Source organism: Bufo gargarizans, unplaced genomic scaffold (genome assembly GCF_014858855.1).
Source record: "Bufo gargarizans isolate SCDJY-AF-19 unplaced genomic scaffold, ASM1485885v1 fragScaff_scaffold_607_pilon:::fragment_2:::debris, whole genome shotgun sequence".
NCBI classification, from domain to species: Eukaryota; Metazoa; Chordata; class Amphibia; order Anura; family Bufonidae; genus Bufo; species Bufo gargarizans.
Genome location: NW_025334149.1, coordinates 355966 through 371308, shown reverse-complemented (window position 1 = coordinate 371308; position 15343 = coordinate 355966). Strand labels below are relative to the sequence as shown.

Here is a 15343-nt window from a genome sequence, read left to right as displayed (position 1 = left end):
CGCTGAGACCCCCGCCCGCTGAGACCCCCGCCCGTCTCTAGAATGAGGGGAGAGAAGTGTTGTATCTACAGATGAAACCAGAAGTTCACATACACAATATAAAAAGGCACATATTCATGTTTTTCTCAATATCTGACATGAAATCAGAATAAACCTTTCCTGTTTTTGGTCAATTAGGATTAACCATCATTATTATTATTTGCCAAATGCCAGAATAATGAGAGAGAACGTTTTAAGGCATTTTTATTACTTTCTGCAAAGTTAAAAGTTTACATCCATTTCATTAATATTTGGTACCATTGCTCTTAAACTGTATGACTTGGGTCAAACGTTTTGGATATCCTTCCACAAGCTTCTCACAATAGTTGGTCAGAATTTGGGCCCATTCCTCCGGACAGAACTGGTGTGACTGAGCCATGTTTGTTGGTCGCCTTGCTCGCGCCTGCCTTCTCAGCTTTGCCCATATTGAGATCAGGGCTTTGTGATGGCCGCTCCAAAACATTGACTTCGTTATCCTTAGGGCTCATGCCCACGAACGTAAGGGCTCCGTGCCCATGCTGCGGACCGCAAATTGCAGTCCGCAATGCATGGGCACCGACTGTGGGGTACCACATCCGGATCGCTGACCCATTCACTTAAATGGGGTCCGCGATCCGCATCGCAAAAAAGTAGTGCATCCGTGGGGTTCCGATCCGTGCTTCCGCACCGCATCTCCGGATTTGCGGACCCATTCAAGTGAATAGGTCCGCATGTGTGATGCGGAAAGCACACGGCTGGTGACCCATGTATTGCAGAACCGCCGTATGCGCGGAGCCTTTACGTTTGTAGGCATGAGCCCTTAAGCCACTTTATAACCAGTTTGGCACTAAGCTTCGGGCCATTGTCCATTTGGAAGACCCATTTCCGCCCAAGCTTTCACTTCCTGGCTGATGTCTTGAGATGTTGCTTCAGTATTTCTCCATAATCTTCTTTCCTCATGACGCCATCACTGGCGGATCCAGGGGGGGGGGGGCAACGGGGCAATTAGCTGCTCAGAAGTGGGGGTCAGCGGCCGCAGGGCACAGGGAGATGAGCCCTTCCATTGGAGCGCTCATCTCCATAGCCACCTGTATCGCCATCCTCAGGACAGCGATACAGACGGCTGTGCTGAGGCAGGGGAGGGAGAGGCGTGTCCCTTCCCCTTCCTCTGATAGGCTGCCGGCACTAGGCCGGCAGCCTATCAGAGGCCGGTGCAGGCGGCGTGATGACGTCATCGCACCGCCTGAGCCGTACAGCGTGGGACACAGGCTGGGAGAGGCCGGAAGAGGCCTGCATCGCATCGCTGCCAAGGAGGTAAGTATAAGTGTTTTTTTTTTTATATGTACAATAGTTTTACAGGCACATTGGGGGGCTCTTGTTACTGGCACATGGGGGGGGGGGCTCTTGTTATGGCACATTGGGGGGGCTCTTGTTACTGGCACATTGGGGGGCTCTTGTTACTGGCACATTGGGGGGGCTCTTGTTACTGGCACATTGGGGGGGCTCTTGTTACTGGCACATTTGGGGGCTCTTGTTACTGGCACATTTGGGGGCTCTTGTTACTGGCACATTGGGGGGGCTCTTGTTTACAAGGGGGTATTTTTTGCACTGTCACATTATAAGGAGAATTATTTCTACTGGGGGGGGGGCATTATGGTGGGCTTTATTACTCCCCCATGGTATGACCCCCTAGTAGAAGCACCAGCCTCCCCCTGCTCTGCTATCCCTCTGCCCCTTCTCCAAATCCTTATTATGAAATCTTTCTCATTAGGATAAAACACATCAGCTCCGCCGAGCCCCCGGCCAAAGTGTGGAAGTGGCGTCCGAGATCCCCAAGGGCCAAGCCAAGTAACTGTAAGTTTTCATGTGAAATATGTTTATGTTATACACATATACCTGTCACGAGGGTGTCAAGAACCACGCCTGACTCCGTTGTACCCGGGGTCAGGAGGTCGCAGCGGTTGGCTGCACGCTCTATGTAGTAGATAGGGATGTTTCCTTATTGTAGCTTTCTGGGTTTGCTTTACAAACCCTTTTGGCTCACTCAGGGATCCGTAGCTCCTTCTCTCAGCTGTTCCTTGTCCAGCACTCCCAATCCTCCTTATATTCCCCTCACACTTCTCTGGTTGCCAGATATAGAGCTTCCTGCCTGGACATCTATTCTGACCCACTGGAGCTGTGTTGCTGCGTTCTCTGAGTGTTGCCTTAGAACGCTACCCTCCGGATCCCTGTTGGACCTTTGTGGACATTGTTGCCGTCCACCTGGGTGTTTGTGTTTGTCTGTGTTTGTCTGTCCTCTCCCTGGTGTTTCCCTCTTAGTGCAGTGGTGAGGACTAGCGATCCCACCGGCCCGTTCATTATCTAGGGCTCATTTCAGGGAAAGCCAGGGTTTAGGCACGTGATCGCCGCACGGGTGAGGAACCCGTCTAGGGACGTCAGGGCAGGCAGGTGCCAGCTGCAAGGTGAGTTAGGGGTCACCACCTTTCCCTCTCCCTTGGGCAGGGCTTTCCCTGTTTTCCTCCCTGTGTGTGTTGCCGGTCATTACATTATATCTGGCCCTTATTTTTGTGTAGGTAAAAAAAAAAAAAATTTTTTTTTTACCTACTTAGAATCCAGTATGGATCCAATTGCTGCTCTGTCCGAACAATTTCATGGCCTGTCTTTGGAGGTGGCAGGATTGAAGGCGTCGGTCCTCCAGCAACAGCAGCAATTACAACAGACCGCAAGCCCAGCGGTTGCTACTGGTAACCAGGTTGTTGCGGAACCCAAGGTCCCTCTCCCTGACAGATTTTCTGGGGGAAGGGACAAGTTTTTGACGTTCTGTGAGGCCTGTAAACTATACTTTAAACTGCGTCCTTTCTCCTCTGGTAATGAAGAACAGCGGGTGGGTGTTGTTATTTCCCTGCTGCAGGGGGACCCGCAGTCCTGGGCGTTCTCTTTACCCACTGATTCCCAGGCTCTTCGGTCAGTGGATGAGTTTTTCGGGGCCTTGGGTCTCATATATGACGACCCTGACCAAGTAGCACTGGCTGAATCAAGATTACGGAGACTCCTACAGGGAGAGCGGCCGGTAGAGGAGTATTGCTCTGACTTCCGTAGGTGGGCTACGGATACCCAATGGAACGACCCGGCTCTCAGGAGTCAGTTCTGCTCTGGATTATCCGAAAGGGTTAAGGATGCGCTTGCATTGTATGAGACCCCCTTTTCCCTTGATGCAGTTATGTCCCTTTCTATCCGTATAGATAGACGCCTTAGGGACAGGTTGAAAAAACCGGAGCCATTGGTAACCCCTCCCAAGCAGCAGTTAGTCTGTACGGACTTAGACGAGCCTATGCAGCTAGGAGGAACTACTCGTCAGGTCCGTCCTCCTGAGGTTCGCCGTAGGCGTGGGGGTTGTTTTTTTTGTGGGGAGAGGGGTCATTTCATTAACGTCTGTCCTTCTTTCCTCAGAAACAAAAAAACCGTCGGAAAACTACTAACCCCAGGCTGTGTGGAGGATGTCAGCCGGGGGGTATACGTTTCCTCCATACGTACATCGCAATTTGTGTTGCCAGCGGTTATTGTTTTTGGTGATAAGACAGAGACTGTTTCTTTCTTTCTAGACAGTGGAGCAGGGGTAAATTTGATAGATGCCCATTTTGCCCGCACTATGGGTTTGTCTCTCTGTACGTTACAGAGACCTATTCCCATATTTGCTATAGATTCTGCTCCTCTGTCTCAGAGAAACCTCACCCACATCGTTCATAATTTACACCTTCGGGTAGGGGACCACCATAACGAGATGCTCTCATGTTATGTTCTGGAGGGGCTTCCCACTCCGGTGGTGCTGGGCCTTCCCTGGTTGGTAGCGCACAATCCAGTGGTGGATTGGCAGGCCAGGGAGATATTGGAGTGGAGTGAGCCGTGCAGAGAAAATTGCTTAAATAGCAATTGCTTAGTCGCCTCCATAACTACCCTACCTACATTTGTTTCGGACTTTGAGGACGTTTTTTCTGAAAAGGGTTGTCAGAAGTTACCACCTCATCGTCCTTATGATTGCCCGGTTAACCTTATGCCCGGCGCAAAATTACCCAAGACCAGGTTATATAATCTTTCAGGTCCAGAGAGACAAGCCATGAAAGATTATATCTCCGAGAGTTTGGCTAAGGGACACATCAGACCCTCTTCTTCACCCGTGGCTGCAGGGTTTTTCTTTGTTAAAAAGAAAGATGGGGGCCTGCGTCCTTGCCTAGATTTTCGTGAATTAAATCGGATAACCATCCGAGACCCATACCCTCTTCCTCTCATTCCTGACCTGTTTAACCAGATTGCGGGTGCTAGGTGGTTCTCCAAACTCGATCTTAGGGGGGCCTACAATCTGATTCGTATTAAAGAGGGGGATGAGTGGAAGACAGCTTTTAACACCCCTGAGGGGCATTATGAAAATCTAGTTATGCCTTTCGGCCTGACCAATGCTCCTGCCGTCTTCCAACATTTCGTTAATGACATTTTTAGTCATCTAATAGGCAGGTTTGTGGTAATATACCTAGATGATATCTTAATTTATTCGTCTGATCTGAGAACACATGAGGTGCATGTCAGACAAGTACTACAGGTCCTACGGACGAATGAATTATATGCTAAAATTGAAAAATGTGTCTTCGCCGTTCAGGAGATACAATTCCTGGGTTATTATTTATCTGCGTCAGGTTTCCGTATGGATCCTAGGAAGGTCCAGGCAATTTTGGATTGGGATCTTCCTGAGAACCTCAAAGCACTACAACGGTTCTTGGGCTTCGCGAATTTCTATAGGAAATTCATTAAAAATTATTCGGTGATCGTAAAACCCCTTACTGACATGACTAGGAAGGGGACTGATTTTTCTAAATGGTCTGACGCCGCTAAAGTTGCTTTTTCCTCTCTAAAAGAGAGGTTTACCTCAGCACCTGTACTAGTCCAACCTGATGTCTCTCAGCCTTTTATTGTTGAAGTCGATGCATCAGAGGTGGGAGTGGGGGCGGTGCTGTCTCAGGGTCCGTCTCCTGGCAAATGGCGTCCTTATGCTTTCTTTTCTAAAAAACTATCTGCAGCAGAACAGAACTACGATATTGGCAATAGGGAACTGTTAGCTATTAAACTTGCGTTTGAGGAGTGGCGTCACTTTTTAGAGGGGGCAGTCCACCCCGTCACTGTGTTTACGGACCACAAAAATCTGCTGTACCTCGAATCAGCTAAGCGTCTCACCCCTAGACAGGCTAGGTGGTCGCTATTTTTTACCAGGTTTAATTTTGTGATTACCTATCGTCCTGGGGTAAAGAATACCAAGGCTGATGCACTATCTCGTTGTTTCCCTGGAGGGGGTAATGTGAGTGATCCGGTACCCATTCTACAAAGAGGAGTGGTTGTCTCTGCGGTACACTCTGTTTTGGAGGGGAAGGTGTTAGAGGCCCAGGGGGACGCCCCGGTCTCTTGCCCCTCAGAGAAATTGTTTGTACCGTTGAACCTACGTCTCGAATTATTAAAGGAACATCATAATTCGGCACTTGCTGGGCACCCGGGTAGTAAAGCAACCTTAGAGCTATTGTCTCGTCGTTTTTGGTGGCCAAGGTTGCGTCAGGATGTATTGGATGTCTTCTTGTTCTACCTGTGCGCGCGCAAAAGTTTCACATACACGTCCTGCAGGGTCTCTATTACCACTCGTCATTCCCAATAGACCATGGACACATCTGTCTATGGATTTTATCACTGACTTACCTTTGTCTGCGGGTAAAACAGTGATTTTGGTAGTAGTGGACAGGTTTAGCAAAATGGCACACTTTATTGCGTTACCCGCACTACCTAATGCTAAAACTCTTGCTCAGGTATTCGTCAGTGAGATCGTGAAGCTTCACGGGGTCCCCTCCGATGTTGTTTCGGATCGGGGAACCCAGTTTATTTCTAAATTTTGGAAAGCTTTTTGTTCCCGTTTGGGGGTTCACTTGTCCTTTTCCTCAGCTTTCCATCCTCAGTCGAATGGACAGACTGAGCGTACCAACCAAAACCTGGAGACATATCTAAGATGTTTTGTGTCTGAAAACCAAGAGTTGTGGTCGTCATATTTACCGTTAGCTGAGTTTGCCATAAATAATCGCCGTCAGGAATCCACTGGCAAGTCACCTTTTCTTGGTGCATATGGTTTTCATCCCCAATTCTGTACTTTCAAAGAGGGGGGGTCTTCTGGGGTTCCCGAAGAGGAACGGTTTTCGTCATCTCTTTCATCAGTATGGCAGAAGGTGCAAGCTAACTTGAAAAATATGGGAGGTAAATACAAATGCATGGCTGATAAGAGACGGTCGCCAGGTCCGGACCTAGGAGTGAATGACTGTGTGGTTGTCTACTAGGAATATCAAGTTGAAGGTTCCCTCTTGGAAACTGGGTCCTAGGTTTATTGGTCCTTACAAGATTGTAGCCATCATCAACCCCGTGGCTTTTCGCCTGGAGTTACCTCAGACTTTTAAAATCCATAATGTCTTTCATAAGTCGTTACTCAAAAAATATGTTCCACCTCTAGAACCGTCACCGCTGCCACCCCCTCCTGTTGTCGTGGATGGTAGTTTGGAATTTCAGATATCCAAAATTGTTAATTCTCGTCGGGTCCGCCGCTCTCTCCAATATCTGGTGCACTGGAGAGGTTACGGTCCCGAGGAAAGAATGTGGGTTCCTGCGTCTGAGGTAAACGCCGACAGGCTAGTCCGGATTTTTCATGCCTCTCATCCTGAGAGACCTGGTCCTGAGTGTCCGGAGGCCCCTCGTAGAGAGGGGGGTACTGTCACGAGGGTGTCAAGAGCCACGCCTGACTCCGTTGTACCCGGGGTCAGGAGGTCGCAGCGGTTGGCTGCACGCTCTATGTCAGATAGGGAAGTTTCCTTATTGTAGCTTTCTGGGTTTGCTTTACAAACCCTTTTGGCTCACTCAGGGATCCGTAGCTCCTTCTCTCAGCTGTTCCTTGTCCAGCACTCCCAATCCTCCTTATATTCCCCTCTCACACTTCTCTGGTTGCCAGATATAGAGCTTCCTGCCTGGACATCTATTCTGACCCACTGGAGCTGTGTTGCTGCGTTCTCTGAGTGTTGCCTTAGAACGCTACCCTCCGGATCCCTGTTGGACCTTTGTGGACATTGTTGCCGTCCACCTGGGTGTTTGTGTTTGTCTGTGTTTGTCTGTCCTCTCCCTGGTGTTTCCCTCTTAGTGCAGTGGTGAGGACTAGCGATCCCACCGGCCCGTTCATTATCTAGGGCTCATTTCAGGGAAAGCCAGGGTTTAGGCACGTGATCGCCGCACGGGTGAGGAACCCGTCTAGGGACGTCAGGGCAGGCAGGTGCCAGCTGCAAGGTGAGTTAGGGGTCACCACCTTTCCCTCTCCCTTGGGCAGGGCTTTCCCTGTTTTCCTCCCTGTGCGTGTTGCCGGTCATTACAATACCTCTACACTGTGCCCCACAATATACAGTATACCTCTACACTGTGCCCCACAATATACAGTATACCGCTACACTGTGCCCCACAATATACAGTATACCGGTACACTGTGCCCCACAATATACAGTATACCGCTACACTGTGCCACACAATACAGTATACCGCTACACTGTGCCGCACAATATACAGTATACCGCTACACTGTGCCACACAATATACAGTATACCGCTACACTGTGCCACACAATACAGTATACCTCTACACTGTGCCACACAATATACAGTATACCGCTACACTGTGTAGTCTGTTCTATAAGCACCATTGTTTTGTGGCGGCGGACAGAAAATAATCTGGAAGTGCCCCTCCCGAGACCAGGCTCTGGATCCGCCACTGGATGCCATCTATTTTGTGACGTGCACCAGTCCCTCCTGCAGCAAAACAACCCCACAACATGACGCTGCCGCCCCGTGTCACAGTTGGGATGGTGTTCTTAGGCTTCCAAGCGTCTCCCTTTTTCCTCCAAACGTAACGATTGTCATTATGGCCAAAAAGTTAAATTTTAGTTTTGTCAGACCACAGGACAGGTCTCCAAAAATGTAGGTCTTTGTTCCTGTGTGTATTTGCAAACATTCATCTGGCTTTTCTTTTATGTTTCTTTTGGAGTAATGGCTTCTTCCGGGCAGAGGGGCCTTTCAGCCCATGTTGATACAGTCCTCGTTTCACTGTGGATACTGACACAATCTCACCAGCTTCCGCCATCATCTTCACAAGGTCTTTTGCTTTTGTTCTTGGGTTGATATGCACATGCCGGACCAAAGCGTGCTCATCTCTGGGACACAGAACCCGTCTCCTTCCTGAGCGGTATGATGGCCGGACATTCCCATCTTGTTTGTACTTCCGTATAATAGTTTGTACAGATGAACGAGGCATCTTCAGGTATCTGGAAATTGCACCCAAGGTTGAGCCAGACTTGTGCAAGTCCACAATTCTCTTCCTGATATCTTGGCTGATTTCTTTAGACTTTCCCATGATGCTACACAGAGAAGCAGTGGGTTTCAGGTGTGCATTTGAATACATCCACAGGTGTGTCTCTAGAATGAGGGGAGAGAGGTGTTGTATCCACAGATGAAACCAGAAGTTCACATACACTATATACAAAGACACATATTCATGTTTTTCTCAATATCTGACATGAAATCAGAATAAACCTTTCCTGTTTTTGGTCAATTAGGATTAACCATCATTATTATTATTTGCCAAATGCCAGAATAATGAGAGAGAGAACGTTTTAAGGCATTTTTATTACTTTCTGCAAAGTTAAAGATTACATCCATTTCATTAATATTTGGTACCATTGCTCTTAAACTGTGTAACTGGGGTCAAACATTTTGGATATCCTTCCACAAGCTTCTCACAATAGTTGGTCAGAATTTGGGCCCATTCCTCCGGACAGAACTGGTGTGACTGAGCCATGTTTGTTGGTCGCCTTGCTCGCGCCTGCTTTTTCAGCTTTGCCCATATTGAGATCAGGGCTTTGTGATGGCCGCTCCAAAACATTGACTTTGTTATCCTTAGGGCTCATGCCCACGAACGTAAGGGCTCCGTGCCCATGCTGCGGACCGCAAATTGCGGTCCGCAATGCACGGGCACCGACTGTGGGGTACCGCATCCGGATCGCTGACCCATTCACTTAAATGGGGTCCGCGATCCGCACCGCAAAAAAGTAGTGCATCCGTGGGGTTCCGATCCGTGCTTCCGCACCGCATCTCCGGATTTGCGGACCCATTCAAGTGAATAGGTCCGCATGTGTGATGCGGAAAGCACACGGCTGGTGACCCATGTATTGCAGAACCGCCGTATGCGCGGAGCCTTTACGTTTGTAGGCATGAGCCCTTAAGCCACTTTATAACCAGTTTGGCACTAAGCTTCGGGCCATTGTCCATTTGGAAGACCCATTTCCGCCCAAGCTTTCACTTCCTGGCTGATGTCTTGAGATGTTGCTTCAGTATTTCTCTCTAATCTTCTTTCCTCATGACGCCATCACTGGCGGATCCAGGGGAGGGGGGGGGGCAACGCGGCAATTAGCTGCTCAGAAGTGGGGGTCAGCGGCCGCAGGGCACAGGGAGATGAGCCCTTCCATTGGAGCGCTCATCTCCATAGCCATCTGTATCGCCATCCTCAGGACAGCGATACAGATGATTGTGCTGAGGCAGGGGAGGGAGAGGCGTGTCCCTTCCCCTTGCTCTGATAGGCTGCCGGCACTAGGCCGGCGCAGGCGGCGCGATGACGTCATTGTACCGCCTGAGCCGTACAGCGCGGGACACAGGCTGGAAGACGCCTGCATCGCATCGCTGCCAAGGAGGTAAGTATAAGTGTTGTTTTTTTTATATGTACAATAGTTTTACTGGCACATTGGGGGGCTCTTGTTACTGGCACATTGGGGGGCTCTTGTTACTGGCACATTGGGGGGCTCTTGTTACTGGCACATTGGGAGGCTCTTGGCAACAAATATAAAGCTTCCAAACACATGACATCATTACTTGGCAACAAATATAAAGCTTCCAAACACATGACATCATCATATGCGCAGTCCAGAATTGTTTAACCCTTTCGCTACCAGCGCCGTACATGTACGGCGCTGGTAGCGCTGTGCAAGCATGACGCCCGCTCGTGCGTGCAGCAGGCCTCATGGCCAGCAAGTCTCGGCTGTTTCAAACAGCAAAGACCTGTGGCTAATTACCGCAATCGGCAATAATGCCGATCGCGGTAATTAAATGCTTTAGATGCCGTGATCAAGTGAGATCACGGCACCTGAATGCGCAAAACCCCGGAAGCTCACTCTTCCGGGCTTAGTACTGAAGCTGCATGCGGCCAATCGGGACTTCAGTACATGCGCTGAATGCTCTGAGTCTCTATGGAAAGTCAGAGCATTAATTCTTTTTTGGGCCACCAGATGGCAGGCCAACATAAGAAATGAGCAAAATGCTAAGAAATTGTAATTTTTTTAATTCCTTATAGGTCAAAATTAAAAATTAAAAAACATCATTTATAAGGCCATTTCTGAGCCTTAAAATGATGATAATTTTTTTTTTAAAGTTATAAAATACATTAAAAAAAATATATAAGTTTAAATCACCCCCCTTTTCATATAATAATAAAAAAAAACTAAATAACAATAATATAAACATCCTGGGTATCGCAACCAAAAACGCCCATAATATAAAAATGTAAAAAAAATCCAATACAGCAAATGGCGTCAAAATGGCCGATTTTCAATTTTTTCATTGCTTCTTTTAACCAAAAAAATGAAATAAAATGTGATCCAAAAGTCATGCACACTCCAAAATGGTATCAATAAAAAACTATGCATTGTCCTGCAAAAACTGAGCCCCTAAACAGCTCAGTAGACATAAGTATAAAAAAGTTATGGTGGTCAGAATATGGTAATGTAAAAAAAAATTAAAAAAAATATTTACATATAAAAATCCTATACATATGGGGTATCGTTGTAATAGTACTGACCCAGAGAATGAAGGGCACGGATCAGTTTTGCCGTAAACAAAACGGTCTAGGGAAAAAATCCATAAAACGGTGGAGCGATTGCGTTTTTTTTCTAATTCCACCCCGTTTGGAATTTTTTTTCCCGCTTCCACTACATTTTATGCCATAATTAATGGTGCCATTAGAAAGTACAACTTGTCCCGCAAACTCTATCTATAAAAAATAAGAGATAGGCAGCACACTCCCAAAAATACCAATGCAGCAACATTTTGGTGAATAAAATAACCTTTTCTTGGTATTTTTGGAGGGTGCTGCCATCTCTTATTATTTATCATCTATCACATATATGTATATCCTGCATCAGTAAAACTATTTCGCTTCACAAATATGGGGGACCTGGGGCCCTTGTTCCTTTACTCCAGCACATTAGATATGGGAACACAACACATTACTCCATTGGGGTCATTTATCAAACTGGTGTAAATTAGAACTGGCTTAGTTGCCCCTAGCAACCAATCAGACTCCACCTTTCATTTTCCAAAGGAGCTGTCAAAAATGAAAGGTGGAATCTGATTGGTTGCTATAGGAAACTAAGCTAGTTCTACTTTACATGAATATGATAAATGACCCCATATGTTTTCATTATTATGTCAGTGCAGGGAGGGAAATAATTTAGTGTTTTCTAGAATTTGGTGGGAGGTTTAGAAGATGCTGTTCGAAGAGTCCCTTTCCTGAGGTCAGCTTGTTGTAGAGTCTGTCCCCATTTCCAGGCTTTGGCCTACGTGCCTCAGGGCCCAAACACTGCGCAGTTGCATGTTGTGCTCCATGCGCTGAGAAGGCAACCGGCTCTAGAGGACGACACAGCCATAATATCACACGAGCGACCACTGCCTCTCATCAAAACCGTGCAAGGGGAGCAGATGCCCATAGCAACCAATCAGAATGCAGCTTTCATTTCCCAAAGGGCCTCTATGAAACGAAAGGAGGAATCTGATTGGTTGCAATGGGCAATTGCTTGCTCAGGGTTACCCCATTTAGTTCAGCATTAGACTGGGTTCACAGCAGATTCCAAGGTGAATTTTTGGCACATTTCATGTATTGTATGGTCAGACAGGGTACCCAGCCCATGTATACTTCTCACATGGTTCCAATTAATTAAAGGAGGACACCGACTTTCAGTACCATATGTAGAGAAAACGATGAGTAATATTGCAAATCGTTTAAATACTGCCCTGGAGCATGAGGAGGCCCAGAAATTTTCAGAGACGGTCCTGGCAAACTTGAACTGTCCCGAGCTGTAAATGGGTGGGGCTTGTTAAATGGGCATTCCTGGGGGAGGGGCTTACATAGGGTTGCCACTCGGCCGGTATCTCACCGGCAAGGCCGGTATTTTAGTGGCCCTGCCAGTGCCGGTAATTTTTTTTCTACCGGCACGGAGCACGAATGGGGGCATTATTCTTACTGGGGGCACTTATAGGGGCATTATTCTTCCTGGGGGCCCTAATGGGGGCATTATTTGTCCTGGGGGCACTAATGGGGGCATTATTCTTTCATGGGGGCACTAATGGGGGCATTATTCTTCCTTGGGACACAAATGGAGGCATTATTCTTCCATGGGGCACTAATGGGGGCATTATTCTTCCATGGGGGCACTAATGGAGGCAGTATTCTTCCATGGGGTCACTAATGGGGGCATTATTCTTCCATGGCGGCACTAATAGGGGCATTATTCTTCCATGGGCGCACTAATGGGGGCATTATTCTTACTGAGGGCACTAATAGGGGCATTATTTTTCCTGGGTGCACAAATGGGGGGAATTGTTCTTACTGGGGGGCACTAATGGTGGCATTTTTCTTCCTGGGGGGCACAAATGGGGGGCATTATGCTTATTGGGGTGCACTAATGGGGGCATTAATTCTGGGGTGCACTAATGGGGCATTATTCTTACTGGGGGGCACTAATGGACTAAATGGGGGCATTATTTTTACTGGGGGTCAATATTGGAGCCATTACTCTTACTGGGGGCATTATTCTTACTGGGGGCACTAATGGGAGCATTAATTCTGAGGTGCACTAATGGGGCATTATTCTTACTGGGGGGCACTAATGGACTAAATGGGGGCATTATTTTTTACTGGGGGTCACTATTGGGGCCATTACTCTTACTGGGGGGCACTAATGGGGGGCATTAATTCTTGGGTGCACTAATAGGGGCATTAATATTACTGGGGCACTAATGTGGACAGTATTAATTCTGAGGAGCAGCTAATGGGGGCATTACTATTACTGGGGGCACTAATTGGGGCATTATTAATTCTGGGCAGCATTAATATTATTGGGAGCCACAGTATGATAGCGACTTAACACCCCGTATTAAGCCATGCCCTCTTTGGGGTGTGGCTTAACTTGGCTAGTATTTTTTTGGGGGGAAAGGTGGCAACGCTAGGCTTGCATGACCCAAATTTACCAGCTGCTATGTTGGTCAGTATGCCAGAAGGTCCCTCTACCGACTTTTCATTTGGCAAAATTATGACATATAAGCCCCACCCCTAGGAATGTCCTGATCCCACCCTCTTATGGGCAGGGTTTATGCTAGTTCCACCCATTTTCAGCTCGCCAAACTCGGGACAGTTGGCAACTATGACTGAGCGGCCCTGGGGCCCAAGAGCTTCAAGAGTGTCAAGTGTCAGATTGTTACATACCCGGCGGCCTGAGGAGGGCTCGAGTGGCCCCCTGGGCATTGGCCCACTGGGATTTTTCCCTGCAGAGTCTATGGCCAGTCGGCCCCTGCTGGAAAGACATAACTGGAACATTTCTGAAACTTACATCTAAGGGTCTTGTTACACAGTCCAATAATGTTGATCATCCGACAAATGAGTGTCTGCATGTTTGGGGGGGAATGGGGGGAAGAGAGGGGTCCCTTCCTTTTTCTAACCAAATAGGTCTCTCCATTACCGTCCATGGACTATAATGGGGTCCAGCTGCTACCCAGCAAATATGCCGGGATTTGGCCAGACAAATACCACTGCGTCCGTGTATATCAATGGGGCCGGCAGGCATCCTGGTAATGGACAGACCAATTAGGTTAGAAAAGGGAAGGCGCTTCCTCTCTTAAACCCCCCCCCCCCAACAGTGCAGACACTCGTTTATCGGGTGATCAACATATTGCCCGCAAACGTGAAACAGGCCTTAGACAGTGTAATCTAAGGGGTTAAACTGCCGGGATCGGCGTTAACTCTGATCCTGGCAGTGAGAGTGAGGTTCCAGCTTTATAATACAGCTGGCACCCACTAGTGATGGTGCAGGCACAGCTCCTGAGCCCATGCCAACACTGTGCCATCGTAGTATGGCAGCTCTTTGGTCACACTACAGTAGCCCCTTACAGGGAACCGCTGGATCCCCTGACATTCTTGTGCAATGACTAAATGAAAGAATAAAGAGCTGAGGTTCTTGTCAGGGCCCATCACACGTGATAAAGATAGTGAAGGAGAAGGAGCGGTACACTACAGCGCGGTCTGATATCCGGCTTCACTTTCATCTCCTTCAGGGAATTCCTTCATTTACAAACATTTTTTAAGACATTCTCCAAGTGTCGAAGCCGCTTCACGTTGCGCAACTGTATAACTAAAGGGGGAGTCAACTATTAACCCAGTGAGCATAGACGTTACTGATACAAAGCTCCACATCTTTTCCTCAACCTGAGAGCTACCTAAAACAGTTCTGGCTGCCTCCACCAGGGGGAGCGTGCCACATACAGTTTAACCCTTTCAGCACCCTGTGATTTTCCGTTTTTCTTTTTTACTCCCTGCCTTCCCAGAGCCATAACCTTTTAACTGTTTCGTTCACATCGCCATATGAAAGCGCGTTTTTTGCAGGGCATGTTGTACTTTCTAATGGCACCATGTAATAATATTGCACATGAGGTAGTGGGAAGCTGGAGCGAAAATTCCAAGTGGGATGAAATTAGAAATAAAAAGCAATTCCACCACAGTTTTATGGGTTTTGTGTTAAAGGCGTTCCCTATCCGGTAAAACTAACTTGTGCTCTTCATTCTCTGGGGTCAGTACAATTACAGCAATACGAAAGTTCCTGTGTTTTAATATTGGGAAAAAAATATATATATTTTCACCGCCATAACTTTTTATAGTCTATGGAGCACATTTTTTTGGGAAAGATATGTAGATTTTTTTTCTAACACCATTTCGGAATGTGTAGGACTTTTTGACCACTTTTTTGTTTATTTAACTTTTTTTTGGGGTGGGGGAGGGTGAAGCGATGAAAAAAAATGGCAAATCAGCCATTTTGTTTTGTTTTTTTAAATCTGTTTCGAAGTTCAGCATACAGAATAAATACATTTATATTTTAATAGTGCGGGCATTTTGGGAACTT

The 15343-nt window shown here is 47.4% G+C and overlaps 1 protein-coding gene across 2 annotated transcripts in view; it reads right to left on the bottom strand.

Annotated features, from left to right (window-relative positions):
* Positions 1-15343, bottom strand: part of IFFO1 (intermediate filament family orphan 1) — a 51964-nt gene that overhangs the window by 18494 nt on the left and 18127 nt on the right. The gene's annotated exons all lie outside the window — the stretch shown is intronic.